Here is a 13,649-nt window from a genome sequence, read left to right as displayed (position 1 = left end):
GCCCCTCTTTGTGCTTGTCCGCCACTCTTTTTCCTTGTCCGCCCCCTTTGCCCTTGTCCGCCCCCCTTTGCCCTTTTCCGCCCCTCATTGCCTTCGTCCGCCCCTTTTTGCCCTTGTCTGCCCCCTTTGCCCTTGTCCGCCCCTTTTTGCCCTTGTCCGCAGCTCTTTGCCCTTGTCCGCCCCTCTTAGCCCTTGTCCACCCTTCTTTGCCCTTGTCCAGTATTCTCTGCTATTCTCCGCCCCTCTTTGCCCTTGTCCGCCCCTCTTTGCCCTTGTTCGCCCCTCTTTGCCCTTGTAAGCCCCTCTTTGCCCTTGTGTGCCCCTCTATGCCCTTGTCCCGTATTCTCCGCACTTCTACGCTACTCTTTGCTGTTGTCCGCACATCCTTGCACTTGTCAGCCCCTCTTTGCCCTTGTCCGCCCTCTTTGCCCTTGTCCAAACCCCTTTGCTCTTGTCCACCACTCTTTGCCATTGTCCGCCACTCTTTGCCATTGTCCGCCCCTCTTTGCCCTCGTCCGACCCTCTTTGCCCTTGTCCAAACCTCTTTGCTCTTGTCCACCACTCTTTGCCTTTCTCCGCCCCACTTTGCCCTTGTCCGCCCTTCTTTGCCCTTGTCCCGCGTTCTCTGCAATTCTTCGCCCCTCTTTGCACTTGTCCGCCCCTCTTTGCACTTCTTCGACCGTCTTTGCCCTTGTCCGCCCCTCTTTACACTTGTCCGCCCCTCTTTACACTTGTCCACACCTCTTTGCTATTGTCCGCCCCACTTTGAACTTGTCCACCCCTCTTTGCCCTTGTCCGCCCCTCTTTGCCCTTGTAAGCCACTCTTTGCCATTGTCGGCCCCTCTTTGCGCTTGTCCGACCCTCTTTGACCTTGTCCTGTATTCTCCACACTTCTCCGCCCCTCTTTGCCCTCGTCCACACATCTTTGCCCTTGTGCGCCCCTCTTTGCCCTGGTCCGTCACTCTATTTCCTTGTCTTCCCCTCTTTGCCCTTGTCCGCCCCTCTTTGCCCTTGTCCGCCCCTCTTTGCCCTTGTGCGCCCCTTATTGCCCTTCTCCGCACCTCTTTGCCGTTGTCCCGTATTCTCGGCATTTCTCGGACCCTCTTTGCTTTTGCCTGCCTCTCTTTGCCCTTGTCCCGTATTCTCCGAACCTCTTTGCCCTTGACCGCCCCTCTTTGCCCTTGTCCGCCCCTCTTTGCACTTGTACAGTATTCTCAGCACTTCTCCGCCCCACTTTGCCCTTGTCCGACCCTCTTTGCCCTTGTCTGACCCTCTTTGCCCTTGTCCGACCCCCTTTGCCCTCTTCAGCCCCTCTTTCCCCTACTCTGCCCCTCTTTGCCCTTGTCCAGTATTCTCCGCACTTTTCCGCCCCTTTTTTCCCTTGTCCCGTAATCTCCGAACTTGTCAGCCCCTCTTTGCACTTGTCAAGTATTCTCCGCCCTTGTCCGACCCTCTTTGCCCTTGTCCCGTGTTCTCAGCCCTTGTCTCCCCCTCTTTGCCCGTGTCCCGTATTCTCCGCCCTTGTCAGCCCCTCTTTGCCCTTTTCCCATATTCTCCGCCCTTGTCCGCTCCTCTTTGCCCTTCTTCCGTATTCTCCAAAATTGTCCGCCCCTCTTTGCCCTTATGCGCCCCTCTTAGCCATTGTGCGCCCCTCTTTGCCCTTGTGCGCCCCTCTTTGCACTTGTCCGCCCCTCTTTGCCCTTGTGCAACCCTCTTTGCCCTTGTGCCCCTCTCTTTGCCCTTGTCCCGTATTCCCTGCCCTTGTCTGCCCCTCTTTGCCCTTGTCCCGTATTCTCCGCACTTGTCCGCCCCTCTTTGCCCCTGTCCGCCCCTCTTTGCCCCTGTCCGCACCTCTTTGCCCCTGTCCGCCCCTCTCTGCACTTTTCCCGTTTTCTCCGCACTTCTCCGCCCCTCTTTGCCCCTGTCCGCCCCTCTTTGCCCCTGTCCGCCCCTCTTTGCCCCTGTCCGCCCCTCTTTGCCTCTGTCCGCCCTCTTTGCCCCTGTCCCGTATTCTCCGCACGTGTCCGCCCCTCTTTGCCCCTGTCCGCCCCTCTTTTCCCCTGTCCGCCCCTCTTTGCCCCTGTCCCGTATTCTCCGCACGTGTCCGCCCCTCTTTGCCCCTGTCCGCCCCTCTTTGCCCCTGTCCGCCCCTCTTTGCCCCTGTCCGCCCCTCTTTGCCCCTGTCCGCCCCTCTTTGCCCCTGTCCGCCCCTCTTTGCCCTTGTCCGCCCCTCTTTGCCCTTGTCCGCCCCTCTTTGCCCCTGTCCGTCCCTCTTTGCCCCTGTCCCGTATTCTCCGCACGTGTCCGCCCCCCTTTGCCCCTGTCCGCCCCTCTTTGCCCCTGTCCGCCCCTCTTTGCCCCTGTCCGCCCCTCTTTGCCCCTGTCCCGTATTCTCCGCACGTGTCCGCCCCTCTTTGCCCCTGTCCGCCCCTCTTTGCCCCTGTCCGCCCGTCTTTGCCCCTGTCCGCCCCTCTTTGCCCCTGTCCGCCCCTCTTTGCCCCTGTCCGCCCCTCTTTGCCCCTGTCCGCCCCTCTTTGCCCCTGTCCCGTATTCTCAGCACGTGTCCGCCCCTCTTTGCCCCTGTCCCGTATTCTCAGCACGTGTCCGCCCCTCTTTGCCCCTGTCCGCCCCTCTTTGCCCCTGTCCCGTATTCTCCGCACGTGTCCGCCCCTCTTTGCCCCTGTCCGCCCCTCTTTGCCCCTGTCCGCCCCTCTTTGCCCTTGTCCCGTATTCTCCACACGTGTCCGCCCCTCTTTGCCCTTGTCCGCCCCTCTTTGCCCCTGTCCGCCCCTCTTTGCCCTTGTCCCGTATTCTCCGCACGTGTCCGCCCCTCTTTGCCCTTGTCCGCCCCTCTTTGCCCTTGTCCGCCCCTCTTTGCCCTTGTCCGCCCCTCTTTGCCCTTGTCCCGTAATCTCCACACTTGTCCGCCCCTCTTTGCCCTTGTCCGCCCCTCTTTGCCCTTGTCCGCCCCTCTTTGCCCTTGTCCCCCCCTCTTTGCCCCTGTCCCGTATTCTCCGCAAGTGTCCGCCCCTCTTTGCCCCTGTCCGCCCCTCTTTGCCCTTGTCCCGTATTCTCCGCACGTGTCTGCCCCTCTTTGCCCTTGTCCGCCCCTCTTTGCCCTTGTCCGCCCCTCTTTGCCCTTGTCCGCCCCTCTTTGCCCTTGTCCCGTAATCTCCGCACTTGTCCGCCCCTCTTTGCCCTTGTCCCGTAATCTCCGCACTTGTCCGCCCCTCTTTGCCCTTGTCAGCCCATCTTTGCCCTTGTCCGCCCCTCTTTGCCCTTGTCCCGTAATCTCCGCACTTGTCTGCCCCTCTTTGCCCTTGTCTGCCCCTCTTTGCCCCTGTCTGCCCCTCTTTGCCCCTGTCCGCCCCTCTTTGCCCTTGTCCGCCCCTCTTTGCCCTTGTCCCGTAATCTCCGCACTTGTCCGCCCCTCTTTGCCCTTGTCCGCCCCTCTTTGCCCTTGTCCGCCCCTCTTTGCCCTTGTCCCGTAATCTCCGCACTTCTCCGCCCCTCTTTGCACTTGTCGGCCAGTCTTTGCCCTTGTCCGCTCTCTTTGCTCTTGTCCCGTATTCTCCGCACTTGTCCGCCCCTCTTTGCCCTTTTTCGCCCCTCTTTGCCTTGTCCGCCCCTCTTTGCCCTTGTCCCGTGCTATCCGCCCTTGCCCGCCCCTCTTTACACTTGTCCCGTATTCTCCACACTTGTCCGCTCCTCTTTGCCCTTGTCCCGCATTCTCCGCACTTCTCCGCCCCTCTTTGCCCTTGTCCCGTATTCTCCGCACTTGTCCGCCCCTCTTTGCATTTGTCCGCCCCTCTTTGCCCTTGTCCAACCCTCTTTGCTATTGTCCCGTATTCTCCGCTCTTCCAAGCCCCTCTTTGCCTTTGTCCCGTATTGTTTGCCCTTTTCCGCCCCTCTTTGACGTTATCTGCCCCTGTTTGCTCTTGTCCGCCCCTCTTTGCCCTTCTCCACACCTCTTTGCCCTTGTCCGCCCCTCTTTGCCCTTGTCCACACCTCTTTGCCCTTGTCCCTTATTCTCCGCAATTCTCCTCCCCTTCTTAGCCCTTGTCCGACCCTGTTTGCCCTTGTCCGCCCCCTTTGCACTTGTCCTCCCCTCTTAGCCTTTCTCTGCCCCCTTTGCTCTTGTCCGCCCCTCTTTGAACTTGTCCGCCCCTCTTTGCTTTTGTCTGCCCCTCTTTGCTTTTGTCTGCCCCTCTTTGCTTTTGTCTGCCCCTCTTTGCTTTTGTCTGCCCCACTTTGCTTTTGTCTGCCCCTCTTTGCCCTTGTCCTCCCCTCTTTGCCCTTGTCCTCCCCTCTTTGCCCTTGTCCTCCCCTCTTTGCCCTTGTCCTCCCCTCTTTGCCCTTGTCTGACCCTCTTTGCCCTTGTCCGCCTCTCTTTGCCCTTGTCCGCCTCTCTTTGCCCTTGTCCGCCCCTCTTTGCCCTTGTCCCTTATTCTCCACAATTCTCCGCCCCTCTTTGCCCTTGTCCGGTATTCTCCGCTTTTCTCCACACCTCCTTGCACTTGTCAGCCCGTCTTTGCCCTTGTCCACCCGTCTTGTCACTTGTGCGCCTGTCTTGGCACTTGTCCACCCGTCTTTGATAATGTCCGCCCGTCTTTGCACTTTTCCGCCCGTGTTTGCCCTAGTCCGACCATCTTTGCCCTTGTCCGACCCTGTTTACCCTTGTCCCATATTCTCCGCATTGTCCGCCCCTCTTTGCCCTTGTAAGCCCCTCTTTGCCCTTGTCCCGTAATCTCAGCACTTGTCCGCACCTCGTTGCCCTTGTCCCTTATTCTCCGCACTTGTGCGCCCCTCTTTGCCCTTGTGCGCCCCTCTTTGCCCTTGTGCGCCCCTCTTTGCCCTTGTTAGCCCCTTTTTGCCCTTGTGAGCCCGTTTGCCCTTGTGAGCCCCTGTTTGCCCTTGTGAGCCCCTGTTTGCCCTTCTCCGCCCCTCTTTGCCCTTCTCCGCCCCTCTTTGCCCTTCTCCGCCCCTCTTTGCCCTTCTCCGCCCCTCTTTGCCCTTCTCCGCCCCTCTTTGCCCTTGTCCGCCTCTCTTTACCCTTGTCCACCCCTCTTTGCCCTTGTCCCGTATTCTCCGATATTCTCCGCCCCTCTTTGCCCTTGTCCGACCCTCTATCCACTTGTCCGCCCCTCCTTGCCTTTGTCCGCCCTTCTTTGCCCTTGTCCGACCCTCTTTGCACTTCTCCGTCCCCTTTGCACTTCTCAGCCCCGCTTTGCCCTTGTCCGCCCCTCTTTGCTCTTCTCCACACCTTTTTGCCCTTGTCCGCCCCTCTTTGCCCTTGTAAGCCCCTCTTTGCCCTTGTCTGCCACTCTTTGCCCATGTCCCGTCTTCTCAGCACTTCTCCGCCCCTCTTTGACCTTGTCCGTCCCTCTTTGCCCTTGTCCGCCACTCTTTGCCCATGTCCCGTATTCTCCGCACTTGTCCGTCCCTCTTTTCCCTTGTCCGTCCCTCTTTTCCCTTGTCCGTCCCTCTTTTCCCTTGTCCGCCCCTCTTTTCCCTTGTCCGCCCCTCTTTTCCCTTGTCCGCCCCTCTTTGCACTTTTCCCGTTTTCTCCGCCCTTGTCCGCCCCTCTTTGCCCTTGTCCGCCCCTCTTTGCCATTCTCCGAACTTCTTTGCCCTTGAGCGGCCCACTTTGCCATTGTCCCGTATTCTCCTCACTTGTCCGCCCCTCTTTGCTCTTGTCCCATATTCTCCGCACTTCTCCGCTCCTCTTTACACTTGTTCGCAGCTCTTGCCCTTGTCCGCCCCTCTTTGCCATTGTCCGCACATCTTTGCCCTTGTCCTCCCCTCTTTGCCCTTGTCCGCCATTCTTTTCACTTGTCCACCCCTCTTTGCACTTGTCCAGTATTCTCCGCATTTCTCCGCCCCTCTTTGCCCTTGTCCGCCCCTCTTTGCCCTTGTCCGCCCCTCTTTGCCCTTGTCCGCCCCTCTTTGCCCTTGTCCGCCCCTCTTTGCCCTTGTCCGCCCCTCTTTGCCCTTGTCCGCCCCTCTTTGCCCTTGTCCGCCCCTCTTTGCCCTTGTCCGCCCCTCTTTGCCCTTGTCCGCCCCTCTTTGCCCTTGTCCGCCCCTCTTTGCCCTTGTCCGCCCCTCTTTGCCCTTGTCCGCCCCTCTTTGCCCTTGTCCGCCCCTCTTTGCCCTTGTCCGCCCCTCTTTGCCCTTGTCCGCCCCTCTTTGCCCTTGTCCGCCCCTCTTTGCCCTTGTCCGCCCCTCTTTGCCCTTGTCCGCCCCTCTTTGCCCTTGTCCGCCCCTCTTTGCCCTTGTCCCTTATTCTCCACACTTCTCCGATACTCTTTGCTCTTGTCCGCCCCTCTTTGCCCTTGTCCGCCCCTCTTTGCCCTTGTCCGCCCCTCTTTGCCCTTGTCCGCCCCTCTTTGCCCTTGTCCGCCCCTCTTTGCCCTTGTCCGCCCCTCTTTGCCCCTGTCCGCCCCTCTTTGCCCCTGTCCGCCCCTCTTTGCCCTTGTCCGCCCCTCTTTGCCCTTGTCCGCCCCTCTTTGCCCTTGTCCGCCCCTCTTTGCCCTTGTCCGCCCCTCTTTGCCCTTGTCCGCCCCTCTTTGCCCTTGTCCGCCCCTCTTTGCCCTTGTCCGCCCCTCTTTGACCTTGCCCCGTATTCTCCGCAATTCTCCGCCCCTCTTCCCTCTTGTCCTGTATGCTCCGCACTTCTCCGCCCCTCTTATCCCTTCTCCGTACCTCTTTGCTTTTGCCCGTCCCTCTTTGCCCTTGTCCGCTCCTATTTGCCGTTGTTCCGTATTCTCCGCACTTCTCCGCCCCTCTTTGCTTTTGCCCGCCTCTCTTTGTCCATGTCCCGTATTCTCGGAACCTCTTTGCCCTTGTCCGCCCGTCTTTTCACTTGTCCACCCCTCTTTGCACTTGTCCAGTATTCTCCGCATTTCTCCGCCCCTCTTTGCCCTTGTCCGCCCCTCTTTGCCCTTGTCCGCCCCTCTTTGCCCTTGTCCGCCCCTCTTTGCCCTTGTCCGCCCCTCTTTGCCCTTGTCCGCCCCTCTTTGCCCTTGTCCGCCCCTCTTTGCCCTTGTCCGCCCCTCTTTGCCCTTGTCCGCCCCTCTTTGCCCTTGTCCGCCCCTCTTTGCCCTTGTCCGCCCCTCTTTGCCCTTGTCCGCCCCTCTTTGCCCTTGTCCGCCCCTCTTTGCCCTTGTCCGCCCCTCTTTGCCCTTGTCCGCCCCTCTTTGCCCTTGTCCGCCCCTCTTTGCCCTTGTCCGCCCCTCTTTGCCCTTGTCCGCCCCTCTTTGCCCTTGTCCGCCCCTCTTTGCCCTTGTCCGCCCCTCTTTGCCCTTGTCCGCCCCTCTTTGCCCTTGTCCGCCCCTCTTTGCCCATGTCCCTTATTCTCCACACTTCTCCGATACTCTTTGCCCTTGTCCGCACATCCTTGCCCTTGTCCGCCCCTCTTTGCCCTTGTCCGCCCCTCTTTGCCCTTGTCCGCCCCTCTTTGCCCTTGTCCGCCCCTCTTTGCCCTTGTCCGCCCCTCTTTGCCCCTGTCCGCCCCTCTTTGCCATTGTCCGCCCCTCTTTGCCCTTGTCCGCCCCTCTTTGCCCTTGTCCGCCCCTCTTTGCCCTTGTCCGCCCCTCTTTGCCCTTCTCCGCCCCTCTTTGACCTTGCCCCGTATTCTCCGCAATTCTCCGCCCCTCTTCCCTCTTGTCCTGTATGCTCCGCACTTCTCCGCCCCTCTTATCCCTTCTCCGTACCTCTTTGCTTTTGCCCGTCCCTCTTTGCCCTTGTCCGCTCCTATTTGCCGTTGTTCCGTATTCTCCGCACTTCTCCGCCCCTCTTTGCTTTTGCCCGCCTCTCTTTGTCCATGTCCCGTATTCTCGGAACCTCTTTGCCCTTGTCCGCCCGTCTTTTCACTTGTCCACCCCTCTTTGCACTTGTCCAGTATTCTCCGCATTTCTCCGCCCCTCTTTGCCCTTGTCCGCCCCTCTTTGCCCTTGTCCGCCCCTCTTTGCCCTTGTCCGCCCCTCTTTGCCCTTGTCCGCCCCTCTTTGCCCTTGTCCGCCCCTCTTTGCCCTTGTCCGACCCTCTTTGCCCTTGTCCGCCCCTCTTTGCCCTTGTCCGCCCCTCTTTGCCCTTGTCCGCCCCTCTTTGCACTTGTCCGCCCCTCTTTGCCCTTGTCCGCCTCTCTTTGCCCTTGTCCGCCCCTCTTTGCCCTTGTCCGCCCCTCTTTGCCCTTGTCCGCCCCTCTTTGCCCTTGTCCGCCCCTCTTTGCCCTTGTCCGCCCCTCTTTGCACTTGTCCGCCCCTCTTTGCCCTTGTCCGCCCCTCTTTGCCCTTGTCCGCCCCTCTTTGCCCTTGTCCGCCCCTCTTTGCCCTTGTCCGCCCCTCTTTGCCCTTGTCCGCCCCTCTTTGCCCTTGTCCGCCCTTCTTTGCCCTTGTCCCTTATTCTCCACACTTCTCCGATACTCTTTGCCCTTGTCCGCACATCCTTGCCCTTGTCCGACCCTCTTTGCCCTTGTCCGCCCCTCTTTGCCCTTGTCCGCCCCTCTTTGCCCTTGTCCGCCCCTCTTTGCCCTTGTCCGCCCCTCTTTGCCCTTGTCCGCCCCTCTTTGCCCTTGTCCGCCCCTCTTTGCCCTTGTCCGCCCCTCTTTGCCCTTGTCCGCCCCTCTTTGCCCCTGTCCCGTATTCTCCGCACGTGTCCGCCCCTCTTTGCCCCTGTCCGCCCCTCTTTGCCCTTGTCCCGTATTCTCCACACGTGTCCGCCCCTCTTTGCCCTTGTCCGCCCCTCTTTGCACTTGTCCGCCCCTCTTTGCCCCTGTCCGCCCCTCTTTGCCCTTGTCCCGTATTCTCCGCACGTGTCCGCCCCTCTTTGCCCTTGTCCGCCCCTCTTTGCCCTTGTCCGCCCCTCTTTGCCCTTGTCCGCCCCTCTTTGCCCTTGTCCGCCCCTCTTTGCCCTTGTCCGCCCCTCTTTGCCCTTGTCCGCTCCTCTTTGCCCTTGTCCCGTAATCTCCACACTTGTCCGCCCCTCTTTGCCCTTGTCCGCCCCTCTTTGCCCTTGTCCGCCCCTCTTTGCCCTTGTCCGCCCCTCTTTGCCCCTGTCCCGTATTCTCCGCAAGTGTCCGCCCCTCTTTGCCCCTGTCCGCCCCTCTTTGCCCTTGTCCCGTATTCTCCGCACGTGTCTGCCCCTCTTTGCCCTTGTCCGCCCCTCTTTGCCCTTGTCCGCCCCTCTTTGCCCTTGTCCGCCCCTCTTTGCCCTTGTCCGCCCCTCTTTGCCCTTGTCCGCCCCTCTTTGCCCTTGTCCGCCCCTCTTTGCCCTTGTCCGCCCCTCTTTGCCCTTGTCCCGTAATCTCCGCACTTGTCCGCCCCTCTTTGCCCTTGTCCCGTAATCTCCGCACTTGTCCGCCCCTCTTTGCCCTTGTCAGCCCATCTTTGCCCTTGTCCGCCCCTCTTTGCCCTTGTCCCGTAATCTCCGCACTTGTCCGCCCCTCTTTGCCCCTGTCTGCCCCTCTTTGCCCCTGTCTGCCCCTCTTTGCCCCTGTCTGCCCCTCTTTGCCCCTGTCTGCCCCTCTTTGCCCCTGTCTGCCCCTCTTTGCCCCTGTCTGCCCCTCTTTGCCCCTGTCCGCCCCTCTTTGCCCTTGTCCCGTAATCTCCGCACTTGTCCGCCCCTCTTTGCCCTTGTCCGCCCCTCTTTGCCCTTGTCCCGTATTCTCCGCACTTCTCCGCCCCTCTTTGCACTTGTCGGCCAGTCTTTGCCCTTGTCCGCCCTCTTTGCTCTTGTCCCGTATTCTCCGCACTTGTCCGCCCCTCTTTGCCCTTTTTCGCCTCTCTTTGCCTTGTCCGCCCCTCTTTGCCCTTGTCCCGTACTATCCGCCCTTGCCTGCCCCTCTTTACACTTGTCCCGTATTCTCCACACTTGTCCGCTCCTCTTTGCCCTTGTCCCGCATTCTCCGCACTTCTCCGCCCCTCTTTGCCCTTGTCCCGTATTCTCCGCACTTGTCCGCCCCTCTTTGCATTTGTCCGCCCCTCTTTGCCCTTGTCCGACCCTCTTTGCCATTGTCCCGTATTCTCCGCTCTTCCAAGCCCCTCTTTGCCTTTGTCCCGTATTTTTTGCCCTTTTCCGCCCCTCTTTGACGTTATCTGCCCCTGTTTGCTCTTGTCCGCCCCTCTTTGCCCTTCTCCACACCTCTTTGCCCTTGTCCGCCCCTCTTTGCCCTTGTCCACACCTCTTTGCCCTTGTCCCTTATTCTCCGCAATTATCCTCCCCTTCTTAGCCCTTGTCCGACCCTGTTTGCCCTTGTCCGCCCCTCTTAGCCTTTCTCTGCCCCCTTTGCTCTTGTCCGCCCCTCTTTGAACTTGTCCGCCCCTCTTTGCCCTTGTCCACCCCTCTTTGCTTTTGTCTGTCCCTCTTTGCTTTTGTCTGCCCCACTTTGCTTTTGTCTGCCCCTCTTTGCCCTTGTCCTCCCCTCTTTGCCCTTGTCCTCCCCTCTTTGCCCTTGTCTGACCCTCTTTGCCCTTGTCTGACCCTCTTTGCCCTTGTCTGACCCTCTTTGCCCTTGTCTGACCCTCTTTGCCCTTGTCCGCCTCTCTTTGCCCTTGTCCGCCCCTCTTTGCCCTTGTCCCTTATTCTCCACAATTCTCCGCCCCTCTTTGCGCTTGTCCGGTATTCTCCGCTTTTCTCCACACCTCCTTGCACTTGTCAGCCCGTCTTTGCACTTGTCCACCCGTCTTGTCACTTGTGCGCCCGTCTTGGCACTTGTCCACCCGTCTTTGATAATGTCCGCCCGTCTTTGCACTTTTCCGCCCGTGTTTGCCCTAGTCCGACCATCTTTGCCCTTGTCCGACCCTGTTTACCCTTGTCCCATATTCTCCGCATTGTCCGCCCCTCTTTGCCCTTGTAAGCCCCTCTTTGCCCTTGTCCCGTAATCTCAGCACTTGTCCGCACCTCGTTGCCCTTGTCCCTTATTCTCCGCACTTGTGCGCCCCTCTTTGCCCTTGTGCGCCCCTCTTTGCCCTTGTGCGCCCCTCTTTGCCCTTGTGAGCCCCTGTTTGCCCTTGTGAGCCCCTGTTTGCCCTTGTGAGCCCCTGTTTGCCCTTCTCCGCCCCTCTTTGCCCTTCTCCGCCCCTCTTTGCCCTTCTCCGCCCCTCTTTGCCCTTCTCCGCCCCTCTTTGCCCTTCTCCGCCCCTCTTTGCCCTTCTCCGCCCCTCTTTGCCCTTCTCCGCCCCTCTTTGCCCTTCTCCGCCCCTCTTTGCCCTTGTCCGCCCCTCTTTGCCCTTGTCCGCCCCTCTTTACCCTTGTCCACCCCTCTTTGCCCTTGTCCCGTATTCTCCGATATTCTCCGCCCCTCTATCCCCTTGTCCGCCCCTCTATCCCCTTGTCCGCCCCTCCTTGCCTTTGTCCGCCCTTCTTTGCCCTTGTCCGACCCTCTTTGCACTTCTCCGTCCCCTTTGCACTTCTCAGCCCCGCTTTGCCCTTGTCCGCCCCTCTTTGCTCTTCTCCACACCTTTTTGCCCTTGTCCGCCCCTCTTTGCCCTTGTAAGCCCCTCTTTGCCCTTGTCTGCCACTCTTTGCCCATGTCCCGTCTTCTCCGCACTTCTCCGCCCCTCTTTGACCTTGTCCGTCCCTCTTTGCCCTTGTCCGCCACTCTTTGCCCATGTCCCGTATTCTCCGCACTTGTCCGTCCCTCTTTTCCCTTGTCCGTCCCTCTTTTCCCTTGTCCGCCCCTCTTTTCCCTTGTCCGCCCCTCTTTTCCCTTGTCCGCCCCTCTTTGCACTTTTCCCGTTTTCTCCGCCCTTGTCCGCCCCTCTTTGCCCTTGTCCGCCCCTCTTTGCCATTCTCCGAACTTCTTTGCCCTTGAGCGGCCCACTTTGCCATTGTCCCGTATTCTCCTCACTTGTCCGCCCCTCTTTGCTCTTGTCCCATATTCTCCGCACTTCTCCGCTCCTCTTTACACTTGTTCGCAGCTCTTTGCCCTTGTCCGCCCCTCTTTACCATTGTCCGCACATCTTTGCCCTTGTTCTCCCCTCTTTGCCCTTGTCCGCCATTCTTTGCACTTGTCCGCCCCTCTTTGACCTTGCCCCGTATTGTCCGCACTTCTGCGCCCCTCTTTGCCCTTGTCCGCCCCTCTTTGCCCTTGTCCGCCCCTCTTTGCCCTTGTCCGCCCCCCTTTGCCCTTGTCCGTCACTCTATTTCCTTGTCTTCCCCTCTTTGCCCTTGTCCGCCCCTCTTTGCCCTTGTCCGCCCCTCTTTGCCCTTGTCCGCCCCTCTTTGCCCTTGTCCGCCCCTCTTTGCCCTTGTCCGCCCCTCTTTGCCCTTGTCCGCCCCTCTTTGCCCTTGTCCGCCCCTCTTTGCCCTTGTCCGCCCCTCTTTGCTCTTGTCCGCCCCTCTTTGCCCTTGTCCGCCCCTCTTTGCCCTTGTCCGCCCCTCTTTGCCCTTGTCCGCCCCTCTTTGCCCTTGTCCGCCCCTCTTTGCTCTTGTCCGCCCCTCTTTGCCCTTGTCCGCCCCTCTTTGCCCTTGTCCGCCCCTCTTTGCCCTTGTCCGCCCCTCTTTGCCCTTGTCCGCCCCTCTTTGCCCTTGTCCGCCCCTCTTTGCCCTTGTCCGCCCCTCTTTGCCCTTGTCCGCCCCTCTTTGCCCTTGTCCCTTATTCTCCACACTTCTCCGATACACTTTGCCCTTGTCCGCACATCCTTGCCCTTGTCCGCCCCTCTTTGCCCTTGTCCGCCCCTCTTTGCCCTTGTCCGCCCCTCTTTGCCCTTGTCCGCCCCTCTTTGCCCTTGTCCGCCCCTCTTTGCCCTTGTCCGCCCCTCTTTGCCCTTGTCCGCCCCTCTTTGCCCTTGTCCGCCCCCTTCGCCCTTGTCCGCCCCCTTTGCCCTTTTCCGCCCCCTTTGCCCTTTTCCGCCCCCTTTGCCCTTTTCCGCCCCCTTTGCCCTTTTCCGCCCCTCTTTGCCCTTTTCCGCCCCTCTTTGCACTATTCCGCCCCTCTTTGCCCTTTTCCGCCCCTCTTTGCCCTTTTCCGCCCCTCTTTGCCTTCGTCCACCCCTTTTTGCCCTTGTCTGCCCCCTTTGCCCTTGTCCGCCCATCTTTGACCTTGTCAGCCCCTCTTTGCACTTGTCCGCCCCTCTTTGCGTTTGTGCGCCCCTCTTTGCCCTTGTGCACCTCTCTTTGCCTTTGTGCGTCCCTTTTTGCAATTGTACTCCCCTCTTTGCCCTTGTCCGCCCCTCTTTGCCCTTGTCCGCCCCTCTTTGCCCTTGTCCGCCCCTCTTTGCCCTTGTCCGCCCCACTTTGCCCTTGTCCGCCCCACTTTGCCCTTGTCCTGTATTCTCCGCAATTCTCCGCCCCTCTTTGCCCTTGTCAGCCCCTCTTTGCCCTTGTCCGCCCCTCTTTGCCCTTGTCCGCCCCTCTTTGCCCTTGTGTGCCCCTCTGTGCCCTTGTCCCGTATTCTCCGCACTTCTACGCTACTCTTTGCCATTGTCCCCACATCCTTGCACTTGTCTGCCCCTCTTTGTCCTTGTCCGCCCCTCTTTGCCCTTGTCTGACCCTCTTTGCCCTACTCCGCGCCTCTTTTCCCTCTTCAGCCCCTCTTTGCCCTACTCTGCCCCTCTTTGCCTTTGTCCAGTATTCTCCGCCCTTTTCCGCCCCTTTTTGCCCTTGTCCCGTAATCTCCGCCCTTGTCCGCCCCTCTTTGCCCTTGTCCC

This window comes from Phaenicophaeus curvirostris, unplaced genomic scaffold (genome assembly GCF_032191515.1).
Source record: "Phaenicophaeus curvirostris isolate KB17595 unplaced genomic scaffold, BPBGC_Pcur_1.0 scaffold_82, whole genome shotgun sequence".
Taxonomy (NCBI): domain Eukaryota; kingdom Metazoa; phylum Chordata; class Aves; order Cuculiformes; family Cuculidae; genus Phaenicophaeus; species Phaenicophaeus curvirostris.
This window is presented reverse-complemented; position numbering follows the sequence as displayed.